The sequence below is a fragment of the Leiobunum rupestre genome, chromosome 5 (genome assembly GCF_980474605.1).
Source record: "Leiobunum rupestre chromosome 5, qqLeiRupe1.1.hap1, whole genome shotgun sequence".
Classification (NCBI taxonomy): Eukaryota; Metazoa; Arthropoda; class Arachnida; order Opiliones; family Sclerosomatidae; genus Leiobunum; species Leiobunum rupestre.
The window spans coordinates 34,087,156-34,100,205 of NC_143388.1; the positions used below are offsets into that span (position 1 = coordinate 34,087,156).

Consider the following 13,050-nt stretch of genomic DNA (forward strand, 5'->3'; position numbering starts at 1 on the left):
AAAATACAGTAACCACTAACTATACATTGAATGAAAGCATGAACTAATCAAATTGCATGAGGTTGTTGATTCTAAAAAAACTTGACATGCTTCTAGACAGAAAATCACGCTTTACATTAAGCTTAAAATTTTCATATTGGGAAGTATTTTTTTAACAATTGTAATAATGGTACGAAAATTTGGAAGTTGGCTTGATGGTTTGAGATTCAGACAATGACATTGTTTCGTTCTCTATGGAAGAGGAAGACCATTTAGAAGTGATGTTAAAAAAGCTAACCTTCTTATATTTATAGTTACACATTTTCAGACATCTTTCTTGCAGAGTTACAAACTGCTAGACAATAATTGACTATTGAGTTTGTGCATGACAGTATTAAATAATCCAGAGTAAATAAAATCACATATGGATAGGCGACTATTCCATAATCATTCAATTGGTATCAGCATATTCTTAGGTTGAATATGGTGCAAAAGCTTACTTTTGATCTTTTATGTAAGATTTGTAATAATAACCAAATTGTTTTTGAATTGATAGGCTGGAGGCAACCACTACTCATTTATTTGCCGTAATGGGTTTAATTTCATCAGGTTTACTGATGTGGAAATAAAGTATTCTGATTGAACAGGATATAATTTATGTAAGGATGTTGTGCGTATTGATGAATCGAAATATAAAACTTTTAATGTAAGGTTTGTACTATGATTAATTTATGAATTGTTTATTTAGCTGTAATATTCTTTGTCAGATTTGTAATACCAGTATGGGTCTACGAATGAACTATAGCAGCTGAGGCCAAATAGCAGTGAGCTGACAAAGTTCTATTTGATATTTGTATCTTGTTAGCTGTAAAAATATTTTACCCTTTAATATTACAAGGGAAATTGTTTGACAAAAGTTCTTCTTAAAGCATTTTTCTCTTATCAGCGGTAATGGGCACTCTCAAGCTTCCAAAACAAAGAGACACAAGCTAAGTTTCACAAAGTATGCATTGTAGCCAAAGATATTTTATAACTTTCAAAAACCGAGAAAAGGTTAGCTTAGATAAGACTTTTCACCAAAACAATTGAAGTGTGTGGTCGGTTTGTTTAAGAAGCTATATTTGCGCAGACATGGACTAAAGAGCTACATGAAGTGCGAGTAGATGAATTTCTTTGCATACTCACTAAAATTGTTATGATCAATGTTTATAAGCTACATGTTGTTTAAAAACTTTAAAAAAAGCTCATGTTATGCGAAAGCTATATGAGGGAAAAGGCAGACATGGATTTACTCTAACAACGCTTACTTATAACAAAAAGTATCCTTTCCATTAAAGTCAGGTGGCCAATGTCAATTTTAAGTCTTTACTTCGCAGAATGTGCCAAGTTTGATTTTTCAACTGAATTTTTGAAACGAGGTCCGAGGCCGGAAATACTTTTCTTTTCTCAAACGAAAAACTTAATTTTGGGAGATAATTATCAGTGTGAAAACCCCGACAGCGATATGGAATGTATATTAAAAAAAGTCTCGCATAATAGACGTGAAATAAGCGAGATGAAAAAAATGGAAGTTTCGTGGTATTTTTTCCCTCCCTTTAAGCCGTTTTACTTTTTTTTAAGTGAAAAATAGGCTCATATATGCGGCTATTTACAGGGGACGCAACAGCAGTGATACATTGGCAAGAGACCTGTTTTGTAGGATAGGAATTGTAACACAAAATCTACAAGTATCATGGCTGTAGAGGCCACTTGTATTTGGATGAGTGAATACGTGCGTAAAAGAGGCAATTGTCTCTTTCATAAAGAACTGCAACTATTGACACGAACAGTTTGTAATCTCTGGTGCGTTTAGTACTTGCTTTATGCTGAAAAATATTAAGAATTTTGATCTATTCTATGGCAGTTATCACGTCAAAATAAGTAGAACAGAAAACATTTCGTTCGGTCACAAATATTTTGGCTTTCTTGGATATAAAATAATTATAAACGGTAATTACATGCATAATTAATTGCCCATTTGGAAGTATATATTCCCAGTTCCCGCTTTGTACTTTAGGCATCGTGCCAAGCTAAAAAGCACATTGTAGATCCGAGGAGCTGACCACTATCCGTAATCTGTGTACAAGCCCGTTGCTTTGACTCTACTAAAGTGATAACGTAATCGATTACAGATTGAGCACTACCAAAAGCTGTAATCGCTGTAATCGGTGTACATTATTTGAGGAAGTGTTTAGCCCCTCGTGTAGATCACACGCAACAAAATCCAGAGGACAGCCTTTACGGCGTCATGATAGGAAAATTCATCCAGTTTTATGTATTTCGAAATTAATTCTAGTCGTTAATGTAAAAATATAGATGTGTATATCAAACTTTTATTGCAAATGAAAATGTGAGGGACCGTTTATAAATTGCACAACGCTGATAAACAATCTTTGTGTAAATATTACATAAAGCAAAGATTATTACGATTATAATTTTAAGGAACAACGTCAATTTATAAAATATAAATTAAAAGACGAACAAAATTATTTAAATTTGCTTACTTTTAACGTAACCTAACTAGAGCCGCAACCATATGGGTTTTTTGTAGATAGATTTTCAGCGTTACGAAAGTTAAGAACGTCGAGTGCTATATCCCTTTTGGGCCTTTTGAGTGTTAAGGGACCAACGCTAGCCCCTTTGATTGTGAGGACAAAATACTATCCCAATTTTGAATGTGGAGGTACCAGCGCTATACCTCTTTTAAGCCGTTAAGAGACCAGTAATTTCTGCCTTTTAAGCATAGGAAGCAGTGGGTTTTACCTTTTGAGTGTGAATGGACGAAAGTTGTACCAGATTTTTCTCGAACCAGGTAGGCACGGAAAGGGCCACTCAGTTATTTCCCCTGCATATCTCGTTGCTTGGTTAAATATGTATTTTTCGGTTAAATAATCCAACCAGGTTAAATAGTGAATAGTGATATCTTATTGATTGTGTAAACATTTTAATTATGATATTTTTTAAATATAAAAACCCACTGAATACCTGCAAAAAAGAGAAATGCGTCGAATAAAATTTCCTTGTCCCCACTTTTTTGAAAACATAAATAGTATAAGTTTTAAAAAAACCGTGGAAGATGGCTCCACACTTTCATCCACACTTTCGGAGTAGGTATACCTCAGCGACGCCATATATTAATTACTAACTTTGTAATGAAAGTTCTGTAATCGAACCCTACAATCAAAAGCTGGCCGTTGTGGGTTAAACACTGTCATATTGTTACTTTGAAAATTAAAGTTTTAACTTGAAAATTGATTTGTTACAGATTCAGTGTTGCATTTTAATTAAGTGTGGGTACGAAATTGGCCAGATGTCCCCAAAAATAGTGAAATATTTTTCCATACACTTTTCATACAGCCATTCATACAAATAATAATTGATAAGAGATCTAACACTTTAGGGGCGTAGCCCCGAGCGTGCAAGACGCCAATTCTACATGAATTATATGGTGGTATAAACAAAAAAATTTAAAGTAATTTTTATTAGTCGTTTTAATAAAGCCCATTCAGCCATTCGCTACACAGAGACAGAACTAGCAAGCTATGGTCCATATGCTCTTTGTCTTTTGTTAGGGCTGATTTTCAAAGGATGATCTTACTCTTACTTTGGCATATGGCTTAGAAACGTGTGTGATGAAACCAGGGTTGGCCAAAACTAATTTTATGCTAAAAAACCGTATTTCATTAGTTTTATTTGGATTTTTCAAAAACTTTATTCTGTATCTTTCAGGGCGTAAGTACTCGTCTACTCTTATGTTATCTAAAGGTTCATCTTTTTGAAGCCTTTACATGGCGTTCCTAAACATTTCCGCTTTGTCTAAGTTATGAAGTTTTGGGTAACTGTTATGTCATTTAGAATTGAGGATTCTGCTAACGAGCATTAACAATGATTTCACCGCGGGGAATACAAAATATTGAGTGAATCATTACATTTTTGAAAAATACGTACAAAACCGCATTTTTCATCGTGGATAAAACCGGATGGGATTTTACATTGCCAAACCTTGACGAAACTCTAGATTCGTTTAATCTACATATTGCTCATTGTTCAAAGAATGCTTACATATCTTGTACTATATGCAGTTTTAAAGCTATAAAGTGTTGTGAATCTCTATTTCAAAGTCACATTTTATTTTGTAAAATAAACTTTATTGAGATGTTAGCTTTTGCATCTAATCGTAACAAAGATATGAAGCACGAGACATGTATAATATATCTGTTACAAGAGAAGAATCCATCTTAGCTATAAAAATTAGACATGTACAGGGGAAAGTGAACACCGAATCACGTCATAAATTTAGCGATATCAATATATATTCTTCCAAAACGTAGGCGGGATTAGGCGGAACGCGCGTGTTTAATTAGCAGTACAGGGAAATGGAATATCCTGTTGTAGGAGATATATTACAAACTTTCGATGGCCGAAATAGTTCAATTCAGTTCACTCGCAAGATTTCTTACGAAAGCGATTTCAGGCGTTCTCCCAGTCTGGACGTCACGTGGTACATCCTGAGCATTTTCTTGACGAGCACGGCCAAATCTTCCATATCTTGCGCCATCTCTTCCGCGGAGTTCACCGTCGTTTTATACGAATAAAAATCTGCTACGTAAACGTGGAAGTTTCTATTTTGTTCTTCACTACCAGAAAGGACCTGAAACAGATCAAATATTTAAGTAAAGGCTTGCACCAATTTATATTGCAAAATAAAGATGTCAAAAAATTTATATGTTTCCACCTAATGAGAATAACTATGTAAAGATAATTTTTTGCGTTGCTTCTAAAGGTCAAAATAAGCCAAGAATCTCATTGGTTTCCTAAATCTATCGTTTTTTAAAGAGTTGAAACGCAAGCCAGTGACGTTTTCGCTTCCCCCACTCGTGCAGGAAGATGAAAAAACCGCGCGTATCGTTTCAACATAGTCATTACCTCTCCGAGGGGACTTTGTACCCTAGGAGGGGTTTTACAATCACCGTGTCTGTCTGTGGGTCTCTCTGTGGGTCTGTGTGTCTGGGCTGCGAACGCGTACGCATTTTCGGTACAAAGTGTAATCACTGCGTTCGCAGTTTTGTATAAAATAGTCAAATGTGGAAATTGATCAATTTGTAGTTAAATATGATCGTCGTCAGGAATCAAACCCGGGGTACATTCTTACGACTCGGACATTTTACCGATGAGCCATTGACGTCTACATCTCTAAAGTTTAAATACCTGTAAAACCGGGATAAAAATAAATGTAATATTTGTTTGGGTGGGAAGATTATAAATACCTTTATGTTTATTTTGTTTTGTTTCAGTTACTTTAATGTTTGATATTGCATTGGGTGTAGTATACTGTTACTTCTGCGTATTTTGAAGGTGTGTGACGTTGAGACAGGGCTAACTTTGTTAAAGCTTTGTTATAAATAAAATGTTTCAATGTATTAAGCATCACATTGTTTTATAACTTGGCCATTAGCTTGAAACTATTTAAGCCGAAACCTGATACATTTTAGGTGCACAGAGAATTTGCGCCATTTTACAAGCGCACAGCTCGCGTAGGAATATCACTCTTAGCGGAAGAGTATATTAATGGTTTTTAAAGTCTAAAATTTTTACGTATGAAATTTTAAAGGTCAAATCAGTCAGCAGAGATAAGAGGTTTAAAGGGTAGAACCTGTGGGTGATCAACTTTGTTAGTTTTTTGTTATTTATTTACGGGTTTTATTATCGTCTTAAACATTGTTGTAAAAATGCAAAGGCGTTTATTTAACGTTTATTGATATACGAGCTGTCGTTCAGTCAAGTGGCTCTATGTGCTTTATTGATGGTAAGGTTTTTGCTTCTTGTAAATACATTTGGTCAGGATATTTGGTAATCTATGATTCCTAATGCAGTCATTGATTTCCTGTGTGTGTGAGTCATTATATGATATTGGAAATTGGACGGTATTGGTCTTTTTCATGCAGTATGTGTCACAACGTCAACAGGAAGTCTAAGACTCGTCCACTACCAGATGTCGTATATAGCTATTCTACGGTATCTTCATCAAGGGCGAGTGTTGAAATAAAATGAGTGTTAAAGGTGCGGCAAGTATGTCGTAAGCGAGAAAAATACAAATTGAGGGCAACAGAAATTGGAATCCATAGGTCGCTGGTTCAAATCCGGCTCGAAGGATATTTCTTATAAAAAACCTGACTTATTTCTATTTTAAGTAAAATAATTCACCGCGTAACAACCGTCGATAGCTCAGATAAAAGAGCGGTGGACTGTAGAGGGCAGCAGAAATTGGAATTCATAGGTCGCTGGTTCAAATCCAGCTCGACGGACGTTTCTAAAGAAAAATTCTGAATTATCTCTATTTTAACTAAAATATTACACCAGGTAGCAACCGTCGATATCTCTGTTGGTAGAGCGGTGGACTGTAGAGGACAACAGAAATTGGAATCCATCGGTCGCTGGTTCAAATCCTGCTCGACGGAAACTTCTTTAGAAAAAATTAAAGTTTTCTCTATTTTAACTTAAATATTTCAATGCAAATCAACCTTCGATAGCTCGGTTGGTTGAGTGGTGGACTGTAGAGGGCATCAGATATTGGAATCTAAAGTCGCTGGTTCAAATCCGGCTCGACGGTTTTTTATTGAGAAAAAAAACTTACTTCACTCTATTTCAACTAAAATATTTCATCGCATATCAACCGTCGGTAGCTCAGTTGGTAGAGCGGTGGACTGCAGAGGGCAGCAGAAATTGGAATCCATAGGTCGCTGGTTCAAATCCGGCTCGACTGATATTTTTTGAGAAAAAATCTTACTTAACTCTATTTCAACTAAAATATTTCATTGCATATCAACCGTCGATATCTCGGTTGGTAGAGCGGTGGACTGTAGAGGGCAGCAGAAATTGTAATCTATAGGTCGCTGGTTCAAATCCGGCACGACGGATATTTTATATGAAAAAAATCTTACTTAACTCTATTTCAACTAAAATATTTCATTGCATATCAACCGTCGATATCTCGGTTGGTAGAGCGGTGGACTGTAGAGGGCAGCAGAAATTGGAATCTATAGGTCGCTGGTTCAAATCCGGCACGACGGATGTTATTTGAGAAAAAAATCTTACTTAACTCTATTTCAACTAAAATATTTTATTGCATATCAACCGTCGATATCTCGGTTGGTAGAGCGGTGGACTGTAGAGGGCAGCAGAAATTGTAATCTATAGGTCGCTGGTTCAAATCCGGCACGACGGATATTTTTTGAGAAACAAATCTTACTAAACTCTATTTCAACTAAAATATTTCATGGCATATCAACCGTCGATAGCTCAGTTGGTAGAGCGGTGGACTGTAGAGGGCAGCAGAAATTGGAATCCTTAGGTCGCTGGTTCAAATCCGGCTCGACGGATATTTTTTGAGAAAAAAATCTTACTTAACTCTATTTCAACTAAAATATTTCATTGCATATCAACCGTCGATAGCTCAGTTGGTAGAACGGTGGACTGTAGTGGGCAGCAGAAAATGGAATCCGTAGGTCGCTGGTTCAAATCCGGCTCGACGGGTATTTTAAATGAAAAAATCTTTCTTAACTCTATTTCAACTAAAATATTTCATTGCATATCAACCGTCGAAAGCTCAGTTGGTAGAGCGGTGGACTGTAGAGGGCAGCAGAAATTGGAATCCTTAGGTCGCTGGTTCAAATCCGGCTCGACGGATATTTTTTGAGAAAAAAATCTTACTTAACTCTATTTCAACTAAAATATTTCATTGCATATCAACCGTCGATAGCTCAGTTGGTAGAACGGTGGACTGTAGTGAGCAGCAGAAAATGGAATCCGTAAGTCGCTGGTTCAAATCCGGCTCGACGGGTATTTTAAATGAAAAAATCTTACTTAACTCTATTTCAACTAAAATATTTCATTGCATATCAACCGTCGAAAGCTCAGTTGGTAGAGCGGTGGACTGTAGAGGGCAACCGTAGTTGTAATCCATAGGCCGTTAGTTCAAATCCGGCTCGACGGATATTTAATATGAAAAAAATCTTTCTTAACTGTATTTCAACTAAAATATTTCATTGCATATCCACCGTCGGAAGCTCAGTTGGTAGAGCGGTGGACTGTAGAGGGCAACAGTAGTTGGAATCCATAAGTCGCTGGTTCAAATCCGGTTAGACGGATATTTTTTGGGAAAAAAATCTTACTTAACTCTATTTCAACTAAAATATTTCATTGCATATCAACCGCCGATAGCTAAGTTGGTAAAGCGGTGGACTGGGGATTCGCGTATGGTTTTTGGAGAGTGCGGTTCGTTTTTCTTTGCTCTCCTCGTCTTCTCGCTAAGCCTTAGTTTCGGTTCTTTTTTTAACATTTTGTTTGTTTAATTTAAAATTTACTAATTCGCGCAGTTTATTTTTCGTTTTTCGTGCCCTCCTGGGTTTTCTTCTGAAATCCAGGATGGATATTTTAAAGCGCTCCGTTTTTGTGGAGTGTGAAGTTAAAGAAGTTTCGAAGCAGGAAATATTGACGGCATGTATTTTGGATTACGGGCCTAATTCGGTTTCGTCGGTTGTTGCTACGGACGGTGGCTATTACGTCACCTTCTTTCGCCAGGATGACGCTGATCTTTGTCTGGATGCTGATCTTCAGGTGGGAGACAAGCGTTTTGATGTGTCTGGGATTGCGAGGAAGACAGTCATTGTTAATATCTTTGGCTTACCAGAATTTGTGAGTGATGAGGCTGTTAAAGAAAAATTGGAGAGCTTATTATGCGAGATTAAAGGGGAAATACTTTGGCGTAAAAATGACGAAGGTGTTTATTTTGGTCTCCGGTCGGTCAAGGTTCGTCTTGCCGAATGCGTTAGTTCCTTACCGTACGGCTTAAAAATAAAGGACGTTCTTGGTCGGGAGACTTTTTACCGAGTTCGTCATAACTCCCAGAGTAAAGTTTGTAATGGGTGTCTTTCATCCAGCCACCTCTACAAGGAATGCCCATCTTTTATTTGTTTTCGATGTAAGAAGCAGGGCCATATGGCTCGGGTCTGCCCCACTCGGTCTACGATCATTGAGTCGAGGGAGACTGACGATGAAGCCAGTTCCGGAATTCTCGGTAATTATCGCTCTAACGATCATAATGTTCAGGATGTACATATGCCTAATGATACCGGTGCCGCCAAGGGTGGTGACGACGTGGAGAAAAATGAAGTAGCTCTTAGCGTGAAGGACTCGGGTAAACGAGTCCTGCCTTTTACTAGTGGGTCGGACGCTGAAAAACGACAACCTCCACCTAAGAAGTCGAATGTAGTTTCCAAGGATCCGAAGACTAATTCTTCGGACACTCCCGCATCGAAGTCGCTTCCCAGTGTTGTTACCCCCATCCCCAACTCGCATCATGCCGCTAAGAATCGTAACAGTTAACGTCAACGGTCTTCGGAACCTTGGCAAGATAAGGGAACTTCTTGTTTTTATAGGCGCGTACGACGTGGTTTTCCTACAGGAGACCCATTGGACGAATGAGCACGTAGGAGTTTTTCGGGACATTTTTCGTGGGCGTGTTTTTTGGGATAATGATCCAGTTACCACTTTTTGCGGCGTAGCGACATGTTTCCGTGCCGGCCTTGACATTATTCCTTCGCGGGTTTTTCGTAGTGGTTGCGGGAGTTTTTTATCTGTCTCCGCGCTCGTTGACGATTTACCTTTGGATTTTGCGAATATCTACGCGCCGAATGACGCATCGGCGCGAACAGCCTTTTTGTCTACTGCGAAATTATGGTGCTCTATTTTACCTCGTCCGATTATTGCGGGCGATTTTAACGATGTTTTAAGCTATAATCTCGATCGCCGCCCTGCTTCGAAGGCCCGCCCTGTTTGTCAGCCTTCGTCACTTAAATTGTGGTTTGTGGGACTGGATCTTCATGATCCCTGGCGGGCGTGTCACCAAGATCACTTGATTACACGCGTTCGGGTTTCGTGTACGGGAACTTTGTACTGTCACGTATTGATTATATATTTACCCGCCCTACGGATGCCCATAATTGTTCACGATGTCTCATTTCGCCCATCTCTTTTTCCGATCATAAAGCCGTGTCTCTTGTTTTTGATCCTAGTGGTGTTCAACGCGGGCCTGGGGTTTGGGCATTTAATTCTACTTTACTGGAAGAGGATCGCTTTCGCAACGGCATCCAGCGTATTGTTAATCGGAGTCGCGACACTATAGAGTACCGCGAGAACATATTTAGCTGGTACGAGAACCTTAAAGTCACTATCAAGGACTACGCTATCTTCTATGGTAAAGTTCGCGCTCAGAAGTTACGGAATTCGCGGTCTGCTCTGATAGAGCGGATTTCGGGTCTCGTGGCGCGTTTCGCCAATGATCCGAGCTGCCTGTCGGAATTGTTAGTAGCGAAGCAGTTGCTTGCGGATTTCGATGCTGGGGTAATTCGGGGCCAGGTTCTTCGCGCGAAGGCAGATTTTCAAGAATTGGGAGAGAGACCTACGCGTTATTTTTTGCGTTTGGAGATCCACCGCCAGGGCATTAAGTCAATTGGTCGTTTGGTTTCTAGCTCTGGTGAGGTGTTACGTGACGGGGTTCTTATCCGTAACGAAATATTCGAGTTTTACAATGCCCTTTATACCAACGAGCCTATCTGCGAGGAACAGTGTCGCCGTTTTACTGACCTAGTCCGTAACCGTGTTGATGCCGTTGATAGCTCTGCCCTTGAGCAACCGGTTGCTTGGGGCGAAATCGAACACGCCTTGGGTTCTATGAAGAACAATAAGAGTCCGGGTCTTGACGGTTTAACGGTGGAGTTTTGGCGCTTTTTTCTCCCTGTAATCAAAAACGAATATCTCGGTATGGTTCAAACTATCCGCGACCATGGGCACATTCCTCCCAGTATGAAAGTTGGTCTCATAGTTCTTGTGCCGAAAGCTGGTGACTTGTCGCTTTTAAAAAATTGGCGTCCTATTACATTGTTAAACACGGACTATAAAATTTTATCCAAGGTTTTCGCGCTTCGGCTCGCTCGACTGTTACCAAATATTACGTCACCGACTCAGACGGGAGCGGTTCGCGGTCGGGACATTTCATTCACTACCAGGACTTTGTCGGATGTAACGGAGCTTCTGCGGATTCGTGGGGAAGGTGGTATTCTCGTACAGTTGGACCTCTTGAAAGCTTTCGATCGGGTGTCTTGGCCGTTTTTATTCGCATTATTAGCCTCGATGGGGTTTGGCCCTTTCTTCTGCCGGTGGATTCAAGCTTTTATCGCGGGTTCCAAGGCCTGTGTCAAAATCAACGGTCATTTAACTCCTCTGTTCTCGTTGGGTCGCTCGGTTCGTCAAGGTTGCCCTCTCAGCCCATTGCTGTATATATTAGCTTCGGAACCATTGTTTAGCGCGGTGAATCGCCACGACACAATACCGGCACTCCGTCTCTCTGCTCATTCGCTTTTGCCGAAACTCTTTCAACATATGGATGACACTACTATCGTATCTACATCTGAGACTGCTATCCCTCCGATATGCGAAATTCTTTCGGATTTTGGTCAGGCTTCGGGTGCTAAATTAAACCCAGCGAAGTGTCAAGCGAAATGGCTTGGTCTTTATCACGGTCGGGATCTTCTCGTCTCGCGTGGTATAACTATCTCAAGTGCGCCTATGAAGATTCTCGGCATTTGGATTGACTATGACTATGCCAATTTACCTCAACTTCAGTGGGAAGAGCGGTACAGAAAGTTTTGTCGCGTCTTGCGTTCTTGGAAGGGTCGTCCTCTATCTATCATTGGGAAAGTCTTAGTGGTTAACGTTTTGGCTGCGTCTACGCTTTGGCATATCTTAAAAGCGGTCGACATTTCTCGGTTTTGGCTCAGCCAATTTCAAGCCGCCATTTTATCATTTATTTGGGGAACCGGTCCTCACCTTGTCGCGTATAACACTCTCGTTCGGCCAACGTTTTTTGGGGGTTTCGGCCTCGTGGATATCCCGACAAAAGTCAAAGCTTTTCGCGTTCGCGAAATCCTTACTCTGTTTGAAGACGCTACTTCGGATTACTATCGGGACCTTTATTCAGCGATCCTTGACCACTATGGGGGCGATTTGCAACTTGGCATTCAAGTCTTCCGATTAACTATTGACTCGCGTCGTGCTGCCGGTCTTCCCGATCGGTACGTTTCAATGCTTCGCGCTTGGGGTGATTATTCTCATCTCAGCGGATGGATTTTTCCCCCTCTCTCGGACTTTTTGGACGAACCACTCTTCCTGAATCCGCGATTGAGCTTGTCGCGATTCGGTCGTCTCGAATGTCAATACTTTTCTCGTGCTGGTTTCCGGACCATTCGTGATTTGTGTTACGAGTACGTTCCAGGATTTTTACCACAGCAAGCGATCATCGATGCTACCGAGGATTCGATAATCAGAATGTCGCAGTCCAAAACGATGGACCTCTATAAAGAACTTATCGCTGCTATTCCTCCTGCCTGGGCAACCAAGATTGCGCGGGGTGTGAAGAAACCGCGCCGTTTTCCTGTCGCGCCTAATTTCGGGTTATCGGTTGTAAATGACAATGGTGAAACGATATAATTCGCTCTTTCGGTCAAGTTTATTTACGATACTTTCGCGACCGGTTTATCTACTGAGTCCAGCGGCGAGGAGCGTTGGCGTCGCTTTTTCGGTGGCCCTCTATGCCGTGTTCGTTGGAAATTCGTCCGTTCCAACTTTTTGGGCCCTTCCCTTTCTGCCATGAATCTTCGAGTGATCCATCAGGGATTTCCAGTAAAGTCACGTTTAGTGCACGGTCTCGTGGTCCCGGACTCTCGATGTCCCTTTTGTCAAACCGGCTCCGAAACTGTAGAACATCTTTTCGTGGAGTGTCCCGTGGTGTCGAAATGGTGGACTTGGTTGTTCTGTGCCGTCTTTTTTTTTTTTTTTTTTGAGAGTGACACGCAAAGTGATGTCGGCTAAAAGCCTTAGACACCAACACTACATTCTGTGCCGTCTTGAACCTTTCCCGGGACTTATTCGGTGGTCCTACAAAAACTCGAAACTCTTTTATAATTTTTGGCGAGA

The 13,050-nt window shown here is 40.2% G+C and overlaps 1 non-coding gene and 1 pseudogene across 2 annotated transcripts in view; one reads left to right on the forward strand and one right to left on the reverse strand.

The window, feature by feature from the left end:
* Positions 1–4,180: 4,180 nt before the first annotated feature.
* The window catches only part of LOC149944249 (uncharacterized), a 102,988-nt pseudogene continuing 94,118 nt past the window's right edge, over positions 4,181–13,050 (reverse strand). Inside the window, exon 32 of the transcript XR_016481082.1 lies at positions 4,181–4,669. The product of XR_016481082.1 is annotated as an uncharacterized LOC149944249 (transcript). The remainder of the gene's footprint in view (positions 4,670–13,050) is intronic.
* TRNAC-GCA (transfer RNA cysteine (anticodon GCA)) lies at positions 6,692–6,782 on the forward strand. The gene is given in 2 exon segments: positions 6,692–6,728; positions 6,747–6,782. It is a non-coding gene; the product is annotated as a tRNA-Cys (tRNA).